This window comes from Stegodyphus dumicola, chromosome 10, assembly GCF_044657685.1.
Source record: "Stegodyphus dumicola isolate Sdum_Otavi_A_Nest chromosome 10, ASM4465768v1".
Lineage (NCBI taxonomy): Eukaryota > Metazoa > Arthropoda > Arachnida > Araneae > Eresidae > Stegodyphus > Stegodyphus dumicola.
The window spans coordinates 135,232,051-135,257,623 of record NC_140777.1 but is presented as its reverse complement, the minus strand read 5'-3'; the positions used below and the strand labels follow the sequence as shown (position 1 = coordinate 135,257,623).

The 25,573-nt window shown below is 33.9% G+C and overlaps 2 long non-coding RNA genes across 8 annotated transcripts in view; one reads left to right on the top strand and one right to left on the bottom strand.

Annotated features, from left to right (window-relative positions):
- LOC146995110 (uncharacterized) overlaps positions 1 to 23,186 on the top strand; it is an 85,022-nt gene extending 61,836 nt beyond the window's left edge. For 2 of the 4 annotated variants that reach the window (XR_015043564.1, XR_015043562.1), the window contains one exon: positions 21,825 to 23,186. This is a non-coding gene — a long non-coding RNA (uncharacterized LOC146995110). Of the gene's footprint in view, positions 1 to 16,465; positions 17,606 to 21,824 lie in introns of those variants that run through there. The other 2 variants (XR_015043561.1, XR_015043563.1) reach the window with 1 other exon arrangement.
- Positions 1 to 25,573, bottom strand: part of LOC146995109 (uncharacterized) — a 330,907-nt gene that overhangs the window by 297,718 nt on the left and 7,616 nt on the right. For all 4 annotated transcript variants that reach the window (XR_015043553.1, XR_015043560.1, XR_015043559.1 and 1 more), the window contains exon 2: positions 18,331 to 18,367. This is a non-coding gene — a long non-coding RNA (uncharacterized LOC146995109). The remainder of the gene's footprint in view (positions 1 to 18,330; positions 18,368 to 25,573) is intronic.

Here is a 25,573-nt window from a genome sequence, read left to right as displayed (position 1 = left end):
AACTGAGCATAAATACAAAAAAAATTATCTATTTACAACTCATAAGTCCTGTAATGCTTTACGGTTCGCCAGTGGGCAGCAGCAGCACGCACGAACAGAAAGCCTCTGCAAACATTGCAAAATAAAATCATAAGAACCATGCTGGGTGCTCCGTGGTTCGTAAGAAATGAAGTCCTACATAGACATATGAAAATTAACACAACTAACGAAGAAATACTAAAGACCGTCTATAAATTCTACAATAAAATCGAAAATCATCCCTCAAATCTCGTCAAAAACATGGGCAATTACGATTACATTATAGAACAGCCGTACAAAAGACCAAGGACAATTCATCACAATGTTCGTTGGTAACATATGTATATACTCATCATCGTATTTTATTATTTTATTATTCAGTATTTACTCAAGATTTTTGCTATACTTCAATTCTTTTGAACCTTGAATGAACTTTTATTGAAGGAATTACCTTATTTATCTGCAACTGTATTGGCCGATTAGCAGCTACACCTCTATACTCAAGTTATATTTTTCTTTAATCATCATGCATCAGCATCATCATACTGATATTTTTCTAAGTTTACTGATAATGTTAGAATACAATTCTATTCATCAGATTTGTAAATAGTCTATTATTTATTTTAATATAAAGCAAAATATGTCACCTTGAGCATCTCTCGACTCTGCCAATCAACATCACGGAAATAGCACACGTGACCAGCACCTCTGACTTACGTTAGTAAATTGAAATTACATCCGTGGCATAGATGTCACTTTTGTAATCAACATCTCGAATTAACACTGTGATTCAGGAATCTATTTTACTACTTACATGCATCCTTATGAGACAAGCACCAATACATTTCTAAGGCCTTTAATGGATAATATAACAGGTCAAGTAATGTACTTTTATTAGTACAAAACTTGAAGTATAACGTTATGACCTGACCTGACCTGAAAGGTCAGAACCCACTCCAACATTCAGAATAATCAATTCGGCTTTCGTCAAGGACATTCAACAACTAATTCTCAATTTTAGCAGAAAAAAATTGCAGAAGCTTTTAATAATAAATCTTGTTTCGTTGCGTGCTTCCTGGACATCGCATTTGACAAAATTTGGCCTAATGGTTTACTCTACAAAATCATCTAAATTAAAAGCGACATTAATAAAGCATGTAGAATCATTAGGATTTTTTGGAAGCCAGAGAGATGAAAAATTAACAACCGCCTTCGCCGGGAATCGAACCACGGACCTCTGGAATACCGGCCCAACGTGCAGAACCATTACACCCGAAGAACGCTAGGAAAGTGGGAGAAATACATTATATACTCCCCTTTTTGAAAGGGTGACTAGGGTTTTAGGGGACCTAGTCGCCAAATCCTGGGTGTGGAGAATCTTCATCCACAACCCTTTTAATTTGGGTGTCACTTGTAGAGTCATTAGGTTAATTAGAAGCAGAAAAGATGCAAAAATATGCAACCGCCTTCACTTGGAATCGAACCACGGACCTCTGGAATACCGGCCCAGCGTACTACCATTACACCACGAAGGCACGCTAGGGAAGTGGGAGAAATACCTTATAAGCATTTCTGAATAAATTAATGTCCCAATATTCCGCTTTTCGTTCCCATCATTGTAATAAATTGTATTTTTATTTTTCCAAAGAGGCGATTTGCCCAGAAGGACTATTAATTTCGTTTCAGCATTCTACGTTGGCTCACTATAAATGTCGGTTCACTTTTTAAATTGTTGCCGCCGAATATTAGAGCCCCGTTGTGTTATATTTAATGAAGAGTCTGCATGAATGTTATGTACAGTGGATGGACAAAAATATGGAAACACCTTGTGAAATGCACGTTTGAAAAGAAAGATTGATTTTAATGAAATATGTAGGTGGCGCTGGCATTTTTGACTACTGACGCCACCTATACAACTTCGTAAATGTGGTAAACAGTTCAGTTGTTGTCGGAGTACAGTTATGTGAGGTTGTCATTGCATTATGTCAGAGTTAAGAGACTTCGAACGTGGGCAAAGTGTTGGAGCACGTATGGTAGGTGCTTCCGTAAGCAAGGTAGCCGAGGTGTTTAGTGTTTCAAGAGGTACTGTATCAAAGATTTATTCCGCATATTTGAAAAGCGGAAAAACATCATCTGCTAAATCACAGCGCGGACGAAAGTGTGTCCTGAGTGATCGTGACAGACGATCATTAAGGGCAATTGTGACGAAAAATAAGAAGACCACAGCTGCAAAAGTTACTGCCTGAATGAATGTTGTGTTATTAAACCCTGTGAGTACCAAAACAATTAGAAGGGAGCTTCATAAACAGGGAATTGCTGACCGTGCTGCAATTGAGAAGCCACTCATCAGTGATGCTAATGCCCGTAACAGGAAAAGGTGGTGTTTAAGTCATAAAGCCTGGACTACAGAGCAGTGGAAGCGAGTAATATGGTCTGACGAGTCTTCTTTCACATTGTTTCCCACTTCTGGCCGAGTTTACGTCTGAAGAACGCCATCTCAAGCCTATAATACAGACTGCTTGTTGCCAAGAGTGAAACATGGCAGGGGTTCTGTTATGGTTTGGGCAGCCATATCGTGGTTCTCTGCTAGCCCCATGATAACTGTGTCAGAGCACATGACTGCCAAGACTTATGTGAACATTTTGGCCGATCAAGTTCATCCCATGGTACAAACTTTGTTCCCCGATGGTGATGGTGTCTTCCAAGATGACAAAGCCCCTGTTCACACAGCTCACATTGTCCAGGACTGGTTTTCTGAGCACGAGGATGAGTTGTCCCATCTCCCCTGGCCACCACAGTCACCAGACCTGAATATTATCGAACCTTTGTGGTCTACATTGGAACGGAAAGTGCGTTCTCGTTATCCACCGCCAACATCGTTATCTGAACTTGCCACCGTTTTGCAGGAAGAATGGTATAATATTCCCTTGGCAAACAAACAGGAACTGTATTTATCCATTCCGAGAAGACTGCAAGCTGTTTTGGATGCCAACGGTTTCCTACCTCATATTAAGCAAAGAAACATGTTTTTTTAAAGGTGTTTCCATATTTTTGTCCAACCCCTGTATGTTTCTCGCATTGTGATAAAACAACAATACCTAGAGTCATCAAACTTTGAATACTGAACATTTCCACCCAAATATGGGCATTTGGAAGCCGAAATTTAGAATTTGTTTAATTCTCGATTTTATATTTTGTAAAACTTTAACAAATTTTTTATTAACAAACTCCACGATTTCAAAGCGAACAACGGCAAGACTGTAAGGAAAAATCATTTTTATCTCCAGAGCGCGAGACTGTGTATTGGAAATTCTAAAGCTATGCCCCGTTTAACATTATTTTGCAATATTGCTGACGAACTGAATTTTATGGTTTAAATGCGAAGAACATGATATTTAATAAGTAAAGGTAACATACAAAATGTTAAAAAAGCGCCCCTTTGGGCGTAATGTAAAATCTGAATGCTTTCAAAATTTTTTTTATTTATATTTATTTGATTTTTTCCCTCACAATTATTATTTGAAAATAATGCTACTACTTAGTAATTTTCTTTCAAATAATAAACAAAAGCAAAAGATCAGATTTTCACTTTGAAGGTAGGCAGTTAAAAATACGACACAAATTTTGCAATCGACTTTTTTTACAACTTGCTAGAAAGAAACCTTCCTTATGGGTGATACTCGTAGGATAAAATAACACTCACTGTAAAAGTTAAATGATACTACCAGATAAAATGAATTTTAAACCATCAATTTACACTGTATTAAGACACACACTTCTTTAATAGCATATATAAGTAAAAGATATTTTTTTGCCCTTATAACACAGAAAAGAGACTTTTCTTCGCGACTTTTTAACCTTTTTCCAATTTGATTCTTTATAGTGAAAGCATATAAACCGTATCCCAAATGATCTAGTTTTCGAAATATTTCTGTTAATTCCCAACAAAAAGTGAATGGTTAATTAAGTGTAATCGCCTTGAATGAGAAGAAATTAATACATTCCAATCAAACATTTTTTTAATGCAGTATTTTATCTGGTCTTTAAAAAATTCTGTATTAAAATGCTGCACAATTAGCTTTCTCTCACACAGAATTTCCCTTTGTTCGCTCTAAGCTTGATCTTTCGACCTGCGAGGAGAGGCCCACTAGCGGCCGAGCGGTAAAAGTTGCTGAACACTGGCAGTTCGGGCGAGGTTCGAATCCTCTAGCTGCATGCACATTCTCGTGGTTTTCCGCACGTGTAATGTGTATACGAGCCAGTTTCCCTTAGAAAGACCTCCACAAAGGCATCCCTTTCCTTAGGCAGATAGCTCTAGTGTGCTTTACCGTAATCTCAATACATCAATCAAAATCAACACCCTGCGGGAAGAAAGACTTCTGTCTGTCTTAGGTTGAAGCATAAACAGAAAACTTGCTGCTTAATATGTTGTGCGACTTTTAAAAAGTTCATACATGGACGATTAAATAATTATAATTTCTGTCTAATCACTTATTTAAGTAAATTACTAATCGAACGTAATCAACTTTTAGCTAACAGTTTATAATTTAATATTTCAAAGACCTTAGCGGGGACAAAGAGCTCTTTACGTTCAAACATAAAGAAAAGGTTTGCTTGTTACGACATGAACCTTTAAAAAGTCTAAACGTAATTTAGTTCTTAATTCTACAAACTGGAAAGGAACTAGATCGAAAGAAAACGCAGCCGATTTTTGTTTTATTCAGGGAGAATTGTTTATTTTTATTGCTTACAAATCTTGAGATATATCATATAAAGTCAAATAATTTCTTACATGGCTTTACCGCTTCTATCATGTTTAGCAACATTCAGTCATATAATCTTAAAAGTCTTCAATTCTGCCAGTTCCTTAATACAATTCATTTCAAATTGTATTTAGCTCACCAGAGGCAAAGCGGAAAAATAGGTGAAAACAGGTAGTTCGAACAGGGTTCATATCCTAGCTGCATCGCAGTTTCGTCGTTTTCTTCACATTTTTGGCTTGGTTTATTTGATTACGGCATAGCACACTACCTCAGTAAGGGCAGTGATACTTTCCTGGAGAAATGTCTAAGGAAAACTGACTCATACCCACGTTATGTATGGGGGAAAAGACGATAACGCCGATGCAGCCAGCCCGTTCGCCCAAAATTGAGTCCAGGTCAAACTACCAGCGTTCAGCGACTTTACTGCTGTACTGCTATGACCCGTTTTTCTCAACTATAAAGTGGCCGGGAGCCAGGAAAGGGGTATTGTCGTGACTTGCGATGTGGCGAATTTTGGTACTTAGTTATTGCTTTTGTAACAGACAGCGCCACCACTTTTTCAAGTCATTTCATCACACAGTTGCCATTCGCCAATGTAACAGCCAATTAAAAAATATTCAGAACTACCTTTCAAATTTGCATAATAAGATTTATTCTTATTAAATATTAATATATATATATATATATATTTTGTCTGTTTTGCAAAATATTTATTTCTTGTGCTGTGTTTTATATTACGGATAAGAAAATTTTCAGTGTACGAAAATACAAGTGTGAATTTTTTTTATTAAATTAGCTGGTTTAAGTATTTCACTGAATTATTTGGTATTAATATAACTGAAAGTGAGCTCCTAAATGTGATGGATATAGATAATATCAAGAACTTTACGCATATAGTGAATGAAACACACCCAATTTTGTACTGCTATATTTACTTGTCAAAATCTATTTCAAACGATTTGTTGTAAGCACAGCATTAAAAAGTCTGATATGTAGACCACGACTTCCCTTGCGCGGAATATTAAATTATACGCACATTTTTTTTCTGCATTTCATTGAAACTTATTTCCTCTCTCATTAGAGATAGTTTTCTCTTTCAATTAATTCAATTCTCACTTTGCGACAAGACAAAAATACATAAAACCTCAAAATAGCTTTATTAAAAATTGCAAAATATAGAGACTTGAAACACCAAATACAATTAAAACAATTAAAAAAAACAATTTTTACAATTAAAATTATTGTTTCTACGCAAAAACAAGTAGTTATGCCAGCGACAAGAAGGCAGATTTTTCGGTGCACAAAACTTTTACTTTGGGTCCCACTTGGCAAAAAGACACTAAAAGTGCAGAAACTGAATTCACTATTTCGCTAAGTTTCAAATGCAAACAAATATGGCAGCTATAGTAAAAAAAAATTAGGCTTAGCCGCACTTAAAAAACTTTTAAATAGCTAATAATTCTACAACTATTGCATGCAGATTAACTAAAGGCATAAGAACTTTAACTGGGAGATAAGAACAACATAATTCAATCATTTTTAAAGCAAAACATGCACAATTTACCAATATATAAAAATTAATTTTAAAAAAAACTGAGCTCACGCAGCTGAGTTACAAAGTGGGTATATTTGCTTATTTATACACTTTTGGTGCAGCCGAATCCAACCAAAAAGGTAGGTGCACAACTACATGTTATATCATATACAAAATTTCAACGTTTTGAGTCTACTCGTTTTTGATTTATGCGAGCTACATACTTACATACGTACATCTAGACATCACAAAAATATCTGTCCTGAATCCATTTTAAATCCTTTTTGCAAACCGTTTTGGGAAAAAGAGTCCTTTATTCTGTTCTTACCTACAGATGTCATGCAAAAACATCGTTCATTGTATCTGATAGCAGTTAATATATGGGTATTTTCATTGAAATATGATACCCGAAAATTTTCATGGCTGCGACACTTCTTACAAAAGTACAACTTACTTCGTTTGATTTACTTACAACTTACTTCGTTCACTGTCTGTCTCATTATTTACAACTTACTTCGTACAAGGAAGTAAAAAAGTGAGTTCTCAAATATCAGTAAATAATTAATTTTATTCCTTTTGTTCTTTCATATTATAATAGTTTATCATTTATCAGTACAAAAACTGAGGTAATTAAAAAATTAACTTTTTAGATATTTTTAGTATTTTTTCATTAACGTTATAAGGTATTTTCTCCCTCCTTTCTGCATGCCTTCGTGGTGTAACCGTAGCACACTCGGCGCGTATTCGAGAGGTGCAGGTTCAAGTTCCGGCGACTCCTTTGCACATTTTTCACAGCTCCTTTAAAATAACCTAATGACTCTACAGTGGCGCTCGAACTAAAATGTTGTGAACGATGATTCTTCACAACCAGGATTTAACGATCGGGTTTCCTAATTTCCATTTGCCCTTTAAAAGGGATAATGTATTTTCTCTCTCCTTCCAGTATGCCTTTGTGGTATGACGGTTAGCACACTAGGCGCGTATTCGAGAGGTTCAGGTTCGAGTCCTGGCAAAAGGCATTGCTCATTTTCAAAAATACCTCTCGGCGTATTATAAAAAAATAACCTAATAGATTCTAAAACGTAATTAATGAAAATCATTTCAACCCAAAATAGGATTTGCGTTAGTGAATTTTAGTTAAGAATAGTGGCTCCCCACTATTCTGAATATTATTGGAATAATTTAAAGATTAAATCCGATAGTATCTTAAGATGGTTTTGCAATCAGAAAACAAACTCATATTGATTCATCCTTATTTTCTTTACAAATGCCGAATATCTGTTTGCAAGTCTAATCTGTTTTCAAATCAAATGCCGAATATCTGTTTTCTATTTGAACTTGATCAAATAGTGTGTTAGTGTTTAATTCAAAAGATAATATTATGCATTGATTAACATTTCCTCTAACTTCTTTTTAACTAAGGTTGCCTATGAGCAACCCCTTTAATTCTGACTCGCAGCTTTTATTTTTAGGTCAGGATATGAATGTAATGTTAAGGCCAGGATATGAACGTCGGAAGGTTAAGGATATGAACCTTTAAACAATAGGATTTCTTTTGAAGCACAGCGGCATGACAATGATCAATAATCTTAGCATCACTAAGAATAATTTTCTGGGTTCTCATACTGAAATTTTCCCAGAGTATTAAAAGTTGTAAATGAAAACGTAAGCATATTATAAAGGAAAATGTAGCCGAAAAATGCTGTGACTGCTATTTAACTCTAAAGAGGGGTTATCAAAGAGAAAATGAGAATTAATATTGATTAAAATTGCATTTTAGGTAATTATTACTGATTATAATAGACTGCAATGTTTGAATATGAATTCTTTGAATATTTTTTTAAAAAATTATGATTGCGAAAATAGAAAAATAGTTTCTTGGATTGATTCCTTTCTCACAGAAGCCAGATGAATTCTGTTTTACTTAATGAAAACTAAAATTTATTTGCATATTAATCTGTCCTCTGTGAGCACTTTATTTCAGTGATCTCTATTAATCTGCCATTTGTTTTTCTTAATTTAAATGCTTCAAGAATAATTAGAAAAGGACCTAATTCTCTTCTTGCCTTTAAATTCTTCATTTGTAAAACTGCATTTTCAGCTATAATCATGTGAAATAATTCTCTAAATATAATTCAGTGCAGAAAAAATAAGATATATAAACAGCTTGCAAATGGGATCACCACTTAGATTCTGTTTTAGAAATATGATGAAGCTTACGAAAAATCTAGGAAGCGAAGTAATTCCGTACAATATTTTATAATTTTTTATCAATGATCAACCTGTAAATATAATTTATCGACATGCAAATATAATTTAATAATTTAATGTGTACGTATATGTTACCGTGAAACACCGAAATTGGAGAATATCGACTTTCACCGGAGAATGACAACATTTACCACATACATCGGTGAAAGATCGAATATTGCATTACATTCTTGTACATTCGGACCCTCACCGGTGTTATGTCGACAATCACAGATATGCTCTGGTGTAGGTCGAAAAGAGAGTTCATAAGAAGTCATAATAGTTTAAGTTGTTGCAATAAATAAGATTTGAGTCACATAATTTAGTAAGCTTTTTATTACTATTATTTTATTTTCTCATTTAGAACGCACTGTATAATTAAGTAAGTTTTTAACTTCTATTATTTTCCTTTCTCATTTTCAATGTACTGTGTGTTTTAAGTTCTTATTTTAAGTCTCAAGTGCTTTTTTTCGTGACTGAATTACGGAGAAGAAATATATTCTTATATGTTCAACATTCACCGGTGAAAGTCGACATTCTCCAGATTTCGGTATTTCACCATAACATATGTTCTACATGTAAATATTATAATATATATATGCATGTATATGTGAGGAGAAGGTTCATTAGCGTCTGAGTGGTAAAGCCGCTAAACAGTGATAGTTCGGTCCGGAGTTCGCATTCCAGTGAACGGAATGGCTGTATGGGCGTTTACGCTCCCCGGGGAAAGCGATTAGAAATACGATTTGTATGCGATTGAAATGCGATATTAATGTGCAAAATTGATATAATTTTGAATATTTGTTTCACCTGTTCATTCGTGCTTTCCCAGTGCTCGGGTACCTTGGCAAGGTCGGGGGGCTCCCTCTCCAAGGAGGGTCGAAAGCCTGAGCAAAAGTGCCTACTACTTACTGACTTGGTGTGAACCCCAGGGTACCAGGTCGGTCTACAGACCCAGTGCATCTTATTTAGTTAAGCGTTGAATAACTCTACCTACATCAAAATGAGTTCTAAAGACATTCTCAAAGAAGGACAAGCATATATTGCCACCTTAGAGACAATATTGACAAATAAAGCTTCTGGCATAAACAAGGCAGTAGCCGCTGATATTCGACATCAATTTCAATTGATGTTCAACCTTCTAACTGAACAGTGTGTCGAGATGGCACACATGGAAGGACAAATTCATCAAACGCCAAACATTAAAGACTCTTATGCGGACGTACTTAAACGTCCAGCTCGTGACCGATCCAAAACATGGAGAAAACCAGATAAACAACATGTCACTATTTTATACCCCACAAATGAAGGGGATAAACCAGACAACATCAGAAAGAAGCTCTTAAAAACTATTGATCCCACAAAGCTCCACATTGGAGTGAAAAGACTTAAAAATGAGGCAAAAGGTGGTCTCTTAATAGAGACCAATAAAGCGGAAGACATAGAGACGCTAGAAAATGAAATAAATACTGTACCAGAACTTAAAAAGGACCTACAAATTGTTCGTCCTACACGTAGGCTTCCTAAAATTATAATATATGATATTCCAAGGGACTTGACTAAGGAAGAACTTAAGGAAGCCATTTTAGCCCAAAACGAAGGCATCGATGGTGATGGCCTACAGGTTAAATTTCCTATCAAGCATAAGAACGGAAATCATTGGGTTTGTGAAACCTCACCGGAGGTTTTCAAACACTTACTAAGTTACGCAAACTGTGCGTTAATTGGGAACGTTTCAATTTAAGAGAATACATCAGACCAACGCAGTGTTTTAAATGCTGCCAATACCGACATATTTCTAAACAATGCCAAACAGAAGAGGCATGTGGACATTGTGGAGAAGTGGGACATTCCCACAAAAATTGTGACAATAACTACTAAAGATGTATTCATTGTGCAGAAAGAAATGCGAATAGTGATAAGCACCTTGACGAGCAGCACTCAAGTTTCTCAAAAGACTGTCCTAGCAGACAGCTAGAAATTGAAGATCTTCGAAGAAAAATCAATTATGGCTAGAGAACTTATTCAAAATATAAAAGCGTTGCAAATTAATTTAGCGAGATCACATGTCGCAACAGCACAACTAAAGACTTGTATCTTTGAATACGACTTGATTTTTATTCAAGAACCATACTGTATCAATGACAAGCCGTCTGGCTTTCCGACTCAAACATTTTTTCTCCAAATGACCACCCCAAAACAGCCACAGTGGTGGTTAACCCACGACTTACGGTTCTGAATACTTACGCTTCTTCTACTTTAAATGTTATTACATTAAAGATTGAACATAGGACAATAACCATTTTTAACTGTTATACTCAACCTATAACGGACTTAACAGATTTAACTACTCTGTTAAACTTAGCTGAACGTTACTTTGACGATCAACATGATCTTCTTCTCCTTGGCAACTTAAACGCGAAAAGTGTGCTCTGGGGCTCCCCCTTCAAGGATCCCAGAAAACGCACACTTAGAGAATTCTTAACAATGCATAGACTGGCTGTTGAAAACGATCCGGATGGTCCCCCTACCTACAACTGCACAAGGGGAAAGAGCTGGATTGATATTACAGCTTCCAGATCAATCTCTTCTACGTCTTTCATTCATAATTGGAAAGTTATGGACTGTATCACTTTAAGTGATCATTGTTATATCTCTTTTGAAATTACGTATCAACATTCTAGCTCAACTCAAAGAGTCAAATATAAACTTACACAAATGGATTGGCTCTTACTGAAGGCAAAAATTGGTCACTTTTTTGGTTCAATGGAATCTTACTTGCCTAAAGATACAGTTGATCTTAATCAACTTATAATTAAGTGGACTCAGAAAATACAGGAATACTGTGACTTGGCAACCCACGCCAAGGGAAAATATGTTAAAACTCAACACAAAGGTGTCCCTTGGTGGACCCCGGAACTCTCAATATTACGAAAAAGAATCCTCGCTTTGAGAAAGCGTTATCACAAATGTATTCATGATGACGAACTAAGGGCACACTATAAGCAAGTCTATGAAAAAGACCTTGCTCTCTATAAAAGAAAGCTTATGCAAGCCAAAAGAACAACCTGGAAAAGATATCTGGAGCGTCTAAGTCCTAGTTCACCCTTCGGGGTACACTATGACATTGCTAAGGGGACTATGCAATCCCCTCTACAATTAAAAGCGTTACTCAAACCAGATAAAACCAAGACTTCCACAATAGAAGAAACTATACGTTTCCTAATGGATTACCACTTTCCTAAAGATATAATCAGCGAAGACACGGAGTTTCATACGACAATTCGTAACAACTTAAGGAATCCATATAATTCAATAAATGATGTTCCGTTTACGATTCCAGAAGTGGAAAATGCTATCAAATCCCTCAATCCAGGCAAAGCACCTGGAATGGACAATATACCTAAAGAAATTATAGCTGAAGTTTTCTATGCTAACCCACAATTACAAGTAGCGTTACTTAATGAACTCTTCCGTCGAGGAATATTTCCTAACTGCTGGAAGACAGCGAAATTAGTATTATTCTCAAAAGAAGGAAAAAATGGTGAGCTTCCTGAAGCTTACCGCCCTATTTGCTTGCTTAACGCATGGAGTAAAGTCTATGATAAATTAATCACTAACAGATTGACTTATTTCTTAGTATCGAATTCCAAATTAAGTGAACAACAATATGGCTTCACGGCGGGAAAATGCTCAGCAGATGCCATCAAGGACAACATAGTCTCACAAATAGAAGCAAACCGACGTAATAATAATTACACCAATGTTATCTCTTTGGATATCAAGAGTGCATTCAACAATATTTGGTGGCCGTTCCTACTACAGGAACTCCGCAATCTGGGATGTCCTCTAAATATTTATAAAGTTATTGAAAGTTTATTGGATAATAGACATATAATCTATGAAATAAATAATGTTCAATACTCCATAAAACAAGAAAAAGGATGTGTACAAGGATCCAACTCTGGACCACTATTCTGGAATATAGTAATGAATATAGCTTTAAAACTCGAATTTGAAGATGGAATCCACATCCAAGCTTATGCGGACGACGTTTCACTCCTAGTAACAGGATCTATGCATATGCAAATTCAAACCAAGGCAAAGTTGGCGCTTCAAAAACTATCAGAATGGGCACTCAAGTGCAAACTTCAATTCTCTCCCGAAAAGTCAAAGTCTATGTTTATAGCAATCAAAAAGCGTGGTGCAGCCTATTCAGCACCGACAATAAAGATGAACGATCATACCATTAAGCAACAAAAATCCATTCAATATCTTGGAATAGTCATAGATGAATGCCTTACCTGGCTACCTCATCTAGATTATATTAAATCTAAAGTTTGTAAAATAATGAACAATCTTCTTAGATTACTTGGGATGCCCAAACCAGTTCTGAAAGAACTTTATAAACGTGCAATAGAGCGTACAATAGTATACACATGTCCTGCCTGGTGGTACCCACCTACGGTAAAAATGCGAAACAAAACAAACTCTATACAACGCATAGCACTTCTTGCAATGACCAAAAGCTATAAGACTGCCCCTACTGCAGCTCTTCAAGTGATTGCTGGAATTATGCCGCTTGATCTTAAATTGGACATGGAAAGCATCATCCAACGTACCAAACGAGGATGGACTGACTTTAAATATGAGGACTTAGAACTTTCACGGGATCAGATTGAATTCCAAGTACCTAAATGGCATTCTCATCCAGCTCATATTCAAGTCTTCGGATGGGACAACAAGCCTCCAATCAATAAAGGTTTAGAAATTTATACGGACGGTTCAAAAAGTGAAGACGGCACTGGAGCTGGCTTCTGTTCCTTCATGAATGGAGTTTGTCACGATCAATTTATGTTTAAACTGGATAAGACTAGTACAGTATATCAAGCTGAAACTTTAGCATTAAAGTCGGCATTACTATGGTTAAAATCACACCCCAGTCCTGCGCATATATATTCGGATAGCCAGGCTGTTTTAAAGTCTATCCATAAATACAATATCTATAATCAGAACATTATCGCCATAAAGAAATTACTGGCTTTTACAAAAGCAAAGCTTCATTGGATAAGAGGACACCAAGGCACTGCCGGCAATGAAAAAGCCGACGAGCTAGCCAAACAAGGGATTTACTCGAACACGTACCTAGACTGCAAGATCCCTATGAGTAATAGCATCAGGACGACAAAGATGAAAGCTCTCGATCTATGGCAAAGACAATGGAACGATGAAGAAACAGGACGACAAACGTTCACACTTCTACCGAATGTTTCGGAGAAACGGCATTTCAGTGATTTTTTTTAAATCAAGTTATCACTAATCACGGAGCCTTTCCGATTTATATTAACAGATTCAAACTAAAGGAATCTACACGCAAGTGTCAATGTGGTAGTGAATCCGCAGATGCACTTCATATGATTATAGACTGTTCCAGTGTATCAACAAAACGTAGAGAAATTTTCAAACAAAATATAACTTTAGAAACTCTAAAACAACTAATTAAGAACGACAAGGGACGATCTTTGTTATCAAGTTTTATGGAATACATATACCATAATGAATCAGATCTGTACTTATAAATTGATTGTATTATATAATATTATTGTACTTATATTGGAATACTCATATCACAATGAATTAGATCTGTACTTGTAAATTCAATCGTATCATGTAATATCTTTGTACTTTTATTTGCCATGTTATTAATCATTTAATTATTGTAATACTTAATATTGATTCTTTACTTTGTTCTTCCTATCATTCTATGTTGCATTGTATAACTCAATTTATGTTCAAAAAATAATTTGTTTTGTAAATATAAAAACATGCTATGTAATGTATTTTTTCAATAAAGACGTTGGCGAGGCCAACACATCTCCTAGTCAGAAGACCTCAAAATTCTAACTAGGTCTTTCAAAAATTCTAATTGGCATTATTTGATCTTTGAGCTCTTGCTCCAAAATTGAAAATTTCCTTAGCCTATTGGCTCTGGTGATACTTCTGCTTAAGAAGTGCGGACCAGACAATCCATTTTCATGTTGTATGGGCGTTTACGTGTTTTTCCCCATGTATAACGCATATACGATCCAGTTTTGCTTAGAAAGTCCTCTACAGAGGCATCCTTACCCTTAGGCAGATAGCCGTCGAGTGCTTTGCTATATTTAAATAAACCACAACAAACCATATAAGTAATTTAAAAATCGCTTTATTTTATATATGCTTATAAAATGTATATATATATGTGTGTGTATGCGTAATTAAAAATTTTCTAATTGCTTCAGAACCTAACATTTATATTGATATTATATACATATACATACATTAATGAACATTGTATATTTAAGATTTTTTTCTTTCATATTTTATACCTGGTAGAGACATTAGGTATTTTTTTCCGGAATCAGGCAAAATGAAAATTAACAGAGCCTTCGCCGGGAATCGAACCACGGACCTCTGACAATACCGGCTCAGCGTGCAGAACCACTACACCATGAAGGGATGCTAGGAAGGCATGAGAAATACCTTACATACTCCCCTTTTGAAAGGGCGACTGAGGTTTTTAGGGGACCCAATCGCCAAATCCTGGGCGCAGAGAATCCTCATGAAACACCCTTTTAGTTCGGGCGCCACTTTAGAGACATTAGGTATTTTTTTCTGGAAGCAGGCAAGATGAAAAATTAACAACGCCTTTGCTGGGAATCGAACCACGGACCTCTGACAATACCGGCTCAGCATGCAGAACCACTATACCACGAAGGGATGCTAGGAAGGCGGGAGAAATACCTTATAACCTTGTTCTTTATTTTGTTGCATTTATTTATGCCTATATACATACATATAAAAAAAAACATAATAATAGGCTAAAAATTAAAAGCAAAATTTTTAAACCCGTCCTGCACTATAGATATGTGTGTATTGGACGGCAGAATTTAGGGAAGTTGAAATTTTTGGAATTTGGGAAAGCACCGAGTGTCAAAATTAAGGGATGAGAAGTATTTATGATTTAGGGAAAGCACTGGGATCCAAAGTTTAGGCATGGTTAAAATTTAGAACTTACAAAAGTGCTTTGCAGCAGAATTTAGGACCTGTAGAGGCGATACCAGGCGGTTTCAAGCGCCAGCCCTAGATAAAGCCTTAAGTATATATGTGGGAGTTTATTTTCTCAGGACTCATATTAGTTTGAAGCATGTGCAAGAAATAAACGTAGGTATAGTAAAAAACTAAACTATTACAATTCAGGCTTAATTCAGAACGCTATAGGAGCAAGACAAAATTTAGCGAAACCACTTGGGTTTCGTTGCCAATCTTGTGATACATAGCCAATAACGTATAACACACGCTATTAAGTTAGGCTAAAATTATCATTACTGATTCTAAGGCATTTTAAATTAATGTAGCAGACTGCGCTGCTCCCTGACCTTCTAATTTGACCCAGTTTATTAATTTTCGCAGACTGTTATTATTACAGAAATTTTATAAAAACTAAGCTTGAACTTTCGATTATGTCGAAAAGAGTTTCCAATTCTGGAGTTACAAAAGGGATCTACAAAGCGAAACCATGTTTAGAAGTCCATTAAACAAAATGTGGAATTGCTGCAAAAAATGCATACAGGCATATTCGTCTTAAAATTATGTGAGGAGTATGGCATTGGAAAGTCCACTGTATATGACACAAGAAAAAAGAAAAAGGAACTTTTTGAATTTTTTGTGGGAGCATCTTAAACAACTTGCATTGAACGAAATGTTTAATAAAGTAAACAAATATTAAGCTTTCTTTTGTAAATTTTGATACCCTTTAGATCATAATTGTTCTTTATTTCATAAATTACAATTTCGTAATTTTAATTGTATAATTTCTGCATGCCATCTTACCAGATTTAAATTGATGATCTATTATTAGGGGGACCAAAAAGTAATGTCGTTTCTACGCATGTCGACAACAACGATAGACAACAACATGCTAAGGGCAGAAGTGGACGCAAATCAATGTCAAACAATCGAGGAACTGTCAAACACTCTTAACCAACCTTGGTCGACCAAAAACATTTAAAGCAGAATGGAAAAATAAGCAAAGCAGGTGTTTGAGTCCCCCATAATCTGTCCGAAGAGAACAAAGCCAACCTATCCATCACACGCAATGTATTGCTTCAACGGCACCATACAGAACCATTTTTTGATCACTTGATTAGTGGAGACAGAAAAATAAGTCCTATATGATAATCCAAAACTCAAAAGGCAGTTTTAATAGGGGTTACAAAGGGTTTACATCCCGAAAAGGCACTTCTGGGTATTTGGTGGAGTATTCGTGGAATTGTTCATTTTGAATTGCTGAAATCTGGAAAAACTGTTAATGTAGACCTTTATTCTGAACAATTGGATCTAGTGAACCAATCTTTAATTGGAAAATATCCGGCGATTGTCAACGGAAAAGGCGTCATTCTGCAACACGACTGTGCAAGACGAACACTGGAAAAACATAATGAATTGGGGTGGGAGGTACTGCCTCACCCACCATATTCGCCCGATATCGCACCCTCGGATTTCCATTTATTCCAATCCCTACAACATTTTCTTAGTAACAAAAAATTTCAAAATTTTGATGATGTCCAAAATGCCATCTTGAGATATTTTACTCAAAAACCAATTGATTTTTATTGATCTGGGATTGAAATCTGCATACTAGATGGCAAAAGGTTGCTGATAACGAGGGTTATTATATTATTGCTTAAAAATAAAAACTTGTTACAAATTTATTTGTTTGAATTTAATGTAAGAAAGCAACATTACTTTACAGCCCCCCACAGGATTTGGAAATATCCCAAATCCGGAATCGGCTAGTGCGGATTTCGAACTTTGTACTGTATTTATTAATACTATATGAAGAGATACTTTTTTAAATTATAAAAAATATTGCTTAAATTTTTAATGCATTTTATTCTCACTTTTTTGAAGTGTTTGTAAGAGTAAATTTTTAATTTTGCAATGTTATTGTCTGTTATTTTACTTCAATATTTATAATTAAATTTTATATACAACAAAATTTATTTTGTAGATTTCAAAAGTGTGCATCATATACATATTTAATACTTCTAAATATGTCAAACAATACATAAAAAGTATTATAAATTAAACATGCTTATCTTCTACTACAGAAATGTTTAACAGCAACAAAATTTAATTATAAGATTTTTCTTTTCTTTCATGTTTGCAGCAAATGCAAGAAATAAAAATAATTCTGAAGATGTTTTTTATGTTGAAAGGTATCTAGTGGCATTAACTGCATAAGATACTTTTAAGCAAGTTGTAGCTTATATTTAAAAGAGTCGCTGATATTATCATCCAAGACTCATATTTTCAAACTACAGTAAATTTTTTTATAAACATGAGGTTTAGAATAATCACTTTCCTAAAAATCAAATAATGACACAAACATCAAGTTCTTAGGAGCCTGAATTAATCAGAATCACAGAAATTCAGTGGTTATGTAGAAATTATCCACAGCAGGACAACTCAGAAAGTTCTGGGGACAAGTAAAACATGCACCAAAAATTTTGGAATCATTTGCCATGATCTTTATTAAATAAATTTAAGATGATTTCTGAAAATAAAAATTCAACTTTTTTTAAAATTAAATACTGGAAAGCACTTTCCTGTTTTCTCACATGTGCTTAAAATTCTAATTTAGAATGCAGTTGTCAAGAACTGAATTTATTGCCTATGAAAAAATATTTCATTTTCAGATTAGATATAAAAGAATTTTTTTACCTCAGTAGTACATAGAGACTTCAAACTGCAAAATGTCCTGCAAAAAAGAAATAAAAATGCATTTCAATAGTCAGTACATAACAGAATATGCTATACAATATTTACATATAAGTTGCTTCAAAGGACTAAACTGGGAAGTAAATTTCTTCTGAAATTTAAGATGAATATGAAGAAGGTATACAATAAATAATTATGAAACTAAATTGAAGACCTTTAACTAAGAATTTAAACATGCTGCTAATTAATGTATACAGAATCATAGCCTTTAGTGCAGTAATAAGGAATAGCAAATGTAATAAACAGTAACTCTTTAATCAACACTAAGAAAACTGCTGAAACTGAACATAAAACACTAAGTTAATAATTTCAGAAACAGTTACAAAAAAATAATTGTTTAAAATCTTTACATATAACAACATAACACTGTTGGGCATAATAACAATTCAGCCTTTTAGGGCATAGTACATGCAGCAGAAAAGGTTTGAGATGGCACACAATTTGCTCTCAGTTCAGTTTTATATCCCTTTGGCCAGTGAAGGCAAACTCATTAGTCAACAGAGTCAATTATCAACAGTTCAGCACTGTATTTATTAATACTTGTATTCTCTTTTCAAGTATCTTCTTCCATTCATTCTCTGCATATGTCCAAACCATCTTATACCTTTCTCAACACTACATCTTTTTTCGCTCCACAACACTCCCTAAAATTAACTCAATATTTCAGTTTTTAAGTCTTAGTTAAACTATATATATATGTCGAATAAAACTTGATATTATACTTAATAACGATACTATTTTATTGATAAAAGAGAATTGCAATATATTGAAAAACTTGAATCGCAATAATGACTAACAAAACACTAATGTAAACAATGGCCTTGCATCTTCTTGAAAAGTTTGCATTTTGTATGTTGTTTTTCATTTTAAGCCTTATTACAAGTTTTCATGAATAAGATGACTTCTCTATTTACTCTTGACAAAAAGTTCATGCTTGAAAATTATTGATCGTATGAATATGTAGACTCGAATAAGAAAAACATCAAACGTTAGTTTTTTAAGCTGATTACATGAGTCGGGAATAATATTATTCCACATGTTTTCCTTCTCCAGATTACTTGTGCTGTGAACTAAGCACACATTTATTTTTCTCCAATGTTTCTACATCAGCACTTAAAATGTTCAAATTTCAAGTTTCATAATTTTTTTTTTTTTTTTTTAATTCAGCAATTGATTTCAGAGTTGCCAATGTGAATATTAAACAGAGAAATGCAATTCCGTTGCACTAGTATTAAGAGGTTTTTTAACAAAGGCTAATGTTGCTTTGCTGATTCAGAATTCCTGAAACCGCTGAGAAAAACTTCTGTCATAAAACTGTTGTTTTGAAATGGCAAATGTCAATATTAGATCTATTTTCTTGAGAATGTTTCAACAGGCTTGGAAAGTGAACCAAAGTTTCTGTTTCAAAAATCTTGAGCAGAAAGAGATAATTTGCTTTCAAATGAAATAACTTCTTCCAACATCAGAAAAATTGTGTTTCCTCTTCCCTATAGGAGGTTCGAATCCCGCGAACGGGCTGGCTGCATGGGTGTTTTCGTGGTTTTCCCCATGTGTAACGTGTTAAAAACGAGCCAGTTTCCCTTAGAAAGTCCTCCACAAAGGCATCCCTCCTCTTAGGCAGATAGCCCTCGAGGCTTTGCCATAATCACACACACACACACACACCTCTTCCCTATAGTTTTTTGATTAAGCTGATTTAGATGAGATGTAACGTCTACCATAAAATAAAATTTTTGGATCTACTGATCATTCATTAGTTCTGGATTATAAACACTCATTTCAAGGAGTAATGCTTTAACTTCTGTTAATAAGGATGCAAAACATTTCAAACATTTCCTCTTGATAACCAACGCACTTTATTATTCAGCAGAAGATCTGAGTACTCGCTCTCCATTTCAACTAAAAATTCTTTAAACTGGCGATGATTAAAAGCTGTAGTAATAATGAGGTTAACAATAATATAATTATGAATTCCATAACTTTGCAAATTTCTTCTGGAAATGTCGAGCACAAAGCGCTTCTTGATGAATGATACAATGGTAAGTAAGATCTTGTCACTGATTTTTCCTTTCAAAATAATAACAAAAACGTTTCTTACCCCGGTCATTCTTTTCGCCCTGTTTGTTGCAACTGAGACAAGTTTATCGAGATTTGGTGATCTACCAGGAGACCAGAAGAAAAAGCAGAGTTGGCAGCTGTGGTTTATAAATATAAAAAACTATTTTTATTCGAATCCTGGTATATACCAACATTTTCTGTACTTTTTTTGGTTTAATTTATAAAGTAAGTTCAAAAGCAATCTAAATAAATATATATATGCATTTTTCAAGTACTGAAAAGGAAGGGCATGATGGGAATGATCTTCTAGCAATGGTGAAAGGGGTGGAATAGGGCAAAATAGGTTGAGAACCACAATGTTAGATCTTTTAAGTATTAGTTAAAAAAAAAATAAGTTTGAAGCTTTACACGGCATTTAATTATTATTAAATGAAATTTGTTTACATCTAATTAGAATTTCGGAACACTTCCGCAAAGAACCCGGCAAATGTAAACATCGCCAACTTTGGCGATAATAGTTCAAACCTGGTAATCCGGCAGATTCAACCTATTCGCTTGTAAGAAGGTTGCAACCATTCCTCTAACGTTCATTTTGTTGAATTATCACCGTCATTGTTTGCATTTGCCAATTTAAATTATTCTTCACTTATTTATTATTATTTTTTTGTATTTTCACGTTATTATTTATGAACTTTTAACAAATAGATAGAAATATTTTCATATAATAAAGGAAGTTTTCGGTGACAGATGCTAGTTTGTGGAAGAAAATATGGCGGGAGAGGGGTTAATGATAATTGGTAACATGGCTGTTAACATAGCGTTAAGCACACAGAATCATGAGGTTTCCAACCGATAAAATATTTTGACTTCATCACCTGCCAAAATATGCATTTTAAATAATTAATTAAGTAATGTTTTTATTATTGGTATGGTCATCTAAAATTATGAGAAAAACAATATTTATGGCTTAAAACTTTAACCAGATAATATATTGTTAATGCTTTTCCAACAATAACATTTGAGAAGATTTCAGGTGTGACACACAAAGAGATGATTAAACTGAAATAAAAAGTATTATTGATTCTCTAAAATGACAGAATAGTTTTATGGATACTCAAAGTCATCAAAATTAGCAAACCACTACTTGTGTAATGAATCCAAGTGCAAATGACTCTTCAAAAGTTTTATTAACAATGCTACTGAATAGAATTTCAATACTGAAAATTATTGGCACTGTCAAATATACTATGAAAGACAGGCAGTTGTTTCAACATAAAATGCTTTAAACTGTTTACAAGTAAATTGATAAAAATAACATTGAAAAACTGTTTATGTAAAATGGATGTATTAAAAGTCATGCATTCATTAATTTATTACAGGCACATGGCTCTTATTGAACTAAGACTGTCACTGAATGATTGTTTGGAATCGACATTTCTTGCTGTCTGAAACCTACTTCACCTATGATGTAAATATGCAGTTGTGGTTCTCACTGACATAAAGTTTAGCCACTCCTGATCGATTATATATGTCTACTGTATTTATACCTATTATACTAATTATCAGATACAATTTTGAGAATATCAACAAGCAAAACACTTAAAAATTTAAAAAAGACACTTGTAGTAGAAATATTAATATTCTATATGAATTATGGAAAGTACATGTAATGAATAATACCATGACCAAACACTTAAAAAAAAGAATAGATTAAGTATTTCCTACCTCGATACTTGAGAAAGCAATCCTGTTACACAACACATAGTTAACTTTTGATTACATGATATTACATATTACATATTTAGTCCTACGAGTGGTTAAGAAGGCTGAATAGTGGTAGTTCAATCTCGGCTCAAATCCTGAAAAACGAGCTGGTTGTGCAGGTTATTTTTTTCGTATGTGTTTTGTGAATTTTGTGACATTTTCGTGGTTTTCCATGAGCCTATTTACCCTAGAAAATATTCACAAAAGCATGCCTTTTTCAGCTAGCTCTCACATGCTTTGTATATTGAATTAAGTACACACAAACCCTTCTTAATTTTAAAATGATAAAGTTATTAAGTTCACATTACATGCAACGAAGCTTTTTACAAGCCAGGATACTTTCTTTAACAATTACAGTGCTAATTAGTGCTGTACTTCTCAGTTATATGTGAAATAACATCTCAGTGTCACTGCTTGTGACACATTTGTTTCACTTAAGTCTTCTTATGCAGTCATAAGCATGAAATAAACAAAACAATAACATTTGAGAAGATTTCAGGTGTGACACACAAAGAGATGATTAAACTGAAATAAAAAGTATTATTGATTCTCTAAAATGACAGAATAGTTTTATGGATACTCAAAAACTCATGGTTATGCATGAAAAACCTAATCCATACATCCTTGGTGACTGATATTAACATAGTTTTTATGCTGCATTTGTGAACTACGCGGTTAAATTGAGTGAAATTGTGACTAAATTTCAGAAGACTTATAAAATTATGGTGTGAAAATTTAAATGTGAAATTAAAATCAAGGATACATTGGACAGAACAATCAAAAAAGAAATGTTGTCCATAAATATATTAATAATAATTAATGATAAAATGGACATTTAAAATATTCATATAATAAATATATACAATTAGTGTAATTAAAATAAATATATGCATTTAAAAATGATCTAACTTGGACCATATTTGCAATTTTTGTAATGTTATTAAATATGGACTTTAAATAAAATTTTTAGCAGCATACATCATTTGGGTTTGTTTAAATTATGGAAAAGCATGGGAGAGATATCTGCCTAAAAGAAAAGATGCCTTCAAGGAGGTCTTTCTGAAGGACACTGGTTTGAATCCACGTTACATATTGGGAATACCATGAAAACAATCATACAACTTGCCCATTAGCTTGGCTAACTAAACTACCAGAGTTCAGTCACTTTACTGTTTAGCTGCTGATGAGCTGTATATCAGTTGCAAAGCAGTGCACAAAAAATGATATATTCCTTGGTTCTCGTTATGAGTTACACAGGGTTCATAGCCACATTTTAGTTAAAAAAATAAGCACTTTTCAAGCACATTTTAAGAAAAAAAATAAGCACCTGTCTAATGACATTATACACAACTGCATAACCTTAATTAGACTTGTAATTTAAAATATGAGAAATGCAGTATTTATTAAGAGAGAATAAGCATTACCTCAACCATGGAAAATAATTACTTTTTTTTTTCCCTTTAAATTTTAAATAACAGTTCAATTTACAGAACTAGTTTACAATGAGAGAAAAAAAAAAAAAAAAACTATGCAGAACTAAACTATATTACAAGATTTAATGATGAAATTTCAGTTCAAAATAGAGAAAATAAATAATAATAAGGCATATTTATTGTATTTGCTTGGAACCTAATAATAAATACAATTTATTTTTCCACTCATATTAATATTTAAATAATTTAAATCTAAATTCTGAATATTTTCTAAATTTTCATTGTATATCAGTTTTCTCTTAACAGATATTGCAAGCAAAGTAATTTAAGTAAAAAAGAGGAACATTTCTGAAATCAGAAGACAGAAATTTGCTTCATGCAGTCATCCTTTAACAGTAAAGGCTTATTTAAGCCGCATACTTGGAAACTGGCGAATATTCGGACAGTTGAGCGTAACTTGAAAAAGAGGAGCGGAGGGGGGGGGGGTTGACTGTAGCCACTTTTTAGATTTTTCCGCTAAATAAATGCTTTTGACATTTTGATATGTGAATCATATAAAAATAAACCAATGGAACTGAAAAATATTCTGCTTAGCAAGCACAGTAAAACTCTTTTAAGTGTTCATAAACAAATCTCAAACAGAACATCAAAATTAATTAATTAATTATCTCTGCGAAATATCGCAAACATTATTGCACAATACGTGTGCCATAATTCTTCCCTACGTGATATTACGCAATCGGAATCAACAGCTGCTGAAATTGGGAGAATAAAGAACTAAATATGAGTAACTGGGGTGTTTTTCATTCTAATTTTCAACAGACGGCGTTAAATTTCCGCAATAGAATCATTCTTCGCTTGGGTTGGTAGACCGCAGAACTTTTAGTCCTATTCAATCCAGATTGGAAAGTGACAAAAAAAAAAAAAAAAAAAAAAGTCCGTTGCTTGTTTTGCAGTGAACTTGTAACAGTTTCAATATTTGACATTTTGCGGAGAAAGGGGAGAACCTCCCAATCTTCGCACTATATAATGTATTGGCCAAAAAAAATTAAATTATTTTGACTATTCGATTACTTTCCCTTTATTTAAGCCATTCCGAGTATTATTCCTAAAACGCTGTGTTAAAATACAACCATTTTTGGAAGTTTACTATACTTCAGCAGTTACTGCAACTGTTATTATAAACATTCATACATATACTCATAATATAAGCATAATGATCATAATAAACACAAATATGAACTGACCAAGCGGAACGAGAATGCAAATTATTAAGATCTGGATAGAAATTTAAACGTGTATAGTATTTGGGTGGGAGGAAAAGAATGCCGAATGTACCGAAATTTTCTACTGCTTTCGCAATTCTTTGACCAATATAACGACGGGCACCTGTCTGTACTCTTTGTGCGCACCAAAGGTTATGTTAATGCAGAGAAAGGGGGAAAAGCTATTTCCGGGAGTATGATTCACCACCTGACATTCAATATTAAGAAAAGTTGTTTATTTAGTTTCGGCTTTGGTAGGGGGAAAATAGCGCGTTCATTAAAAAAAAAAGCACTAAAAGCAAAAAATAAGCACTAAAAACAAAAAAATAAGGGCTTTAAAGAAAAAGTAAGCACCTATAAGGGCCTTTATATTTTATTTTCAAATATAAGGACTTATAAGCACTTATAAGGACCGCTATGAACCCTGGTTACATGCAAAAAAGCAAGTCTTAATAAAAATCGATATGCCAAATGTAAAGTTAATATGTTGGTTTTTTCGTGCAATACATGAACATATACATAAAATTTAAAAAAATAAGTCAGAGCAGAATATAATTTATTACTAAAAAAACTTTTATGTAATCAGTTGCAATTAAGTTTCTATTTAAATGAGAATATCTATTCATTTCATTTATGCGATCACAATGGATTTTCAATCGTAGTTTT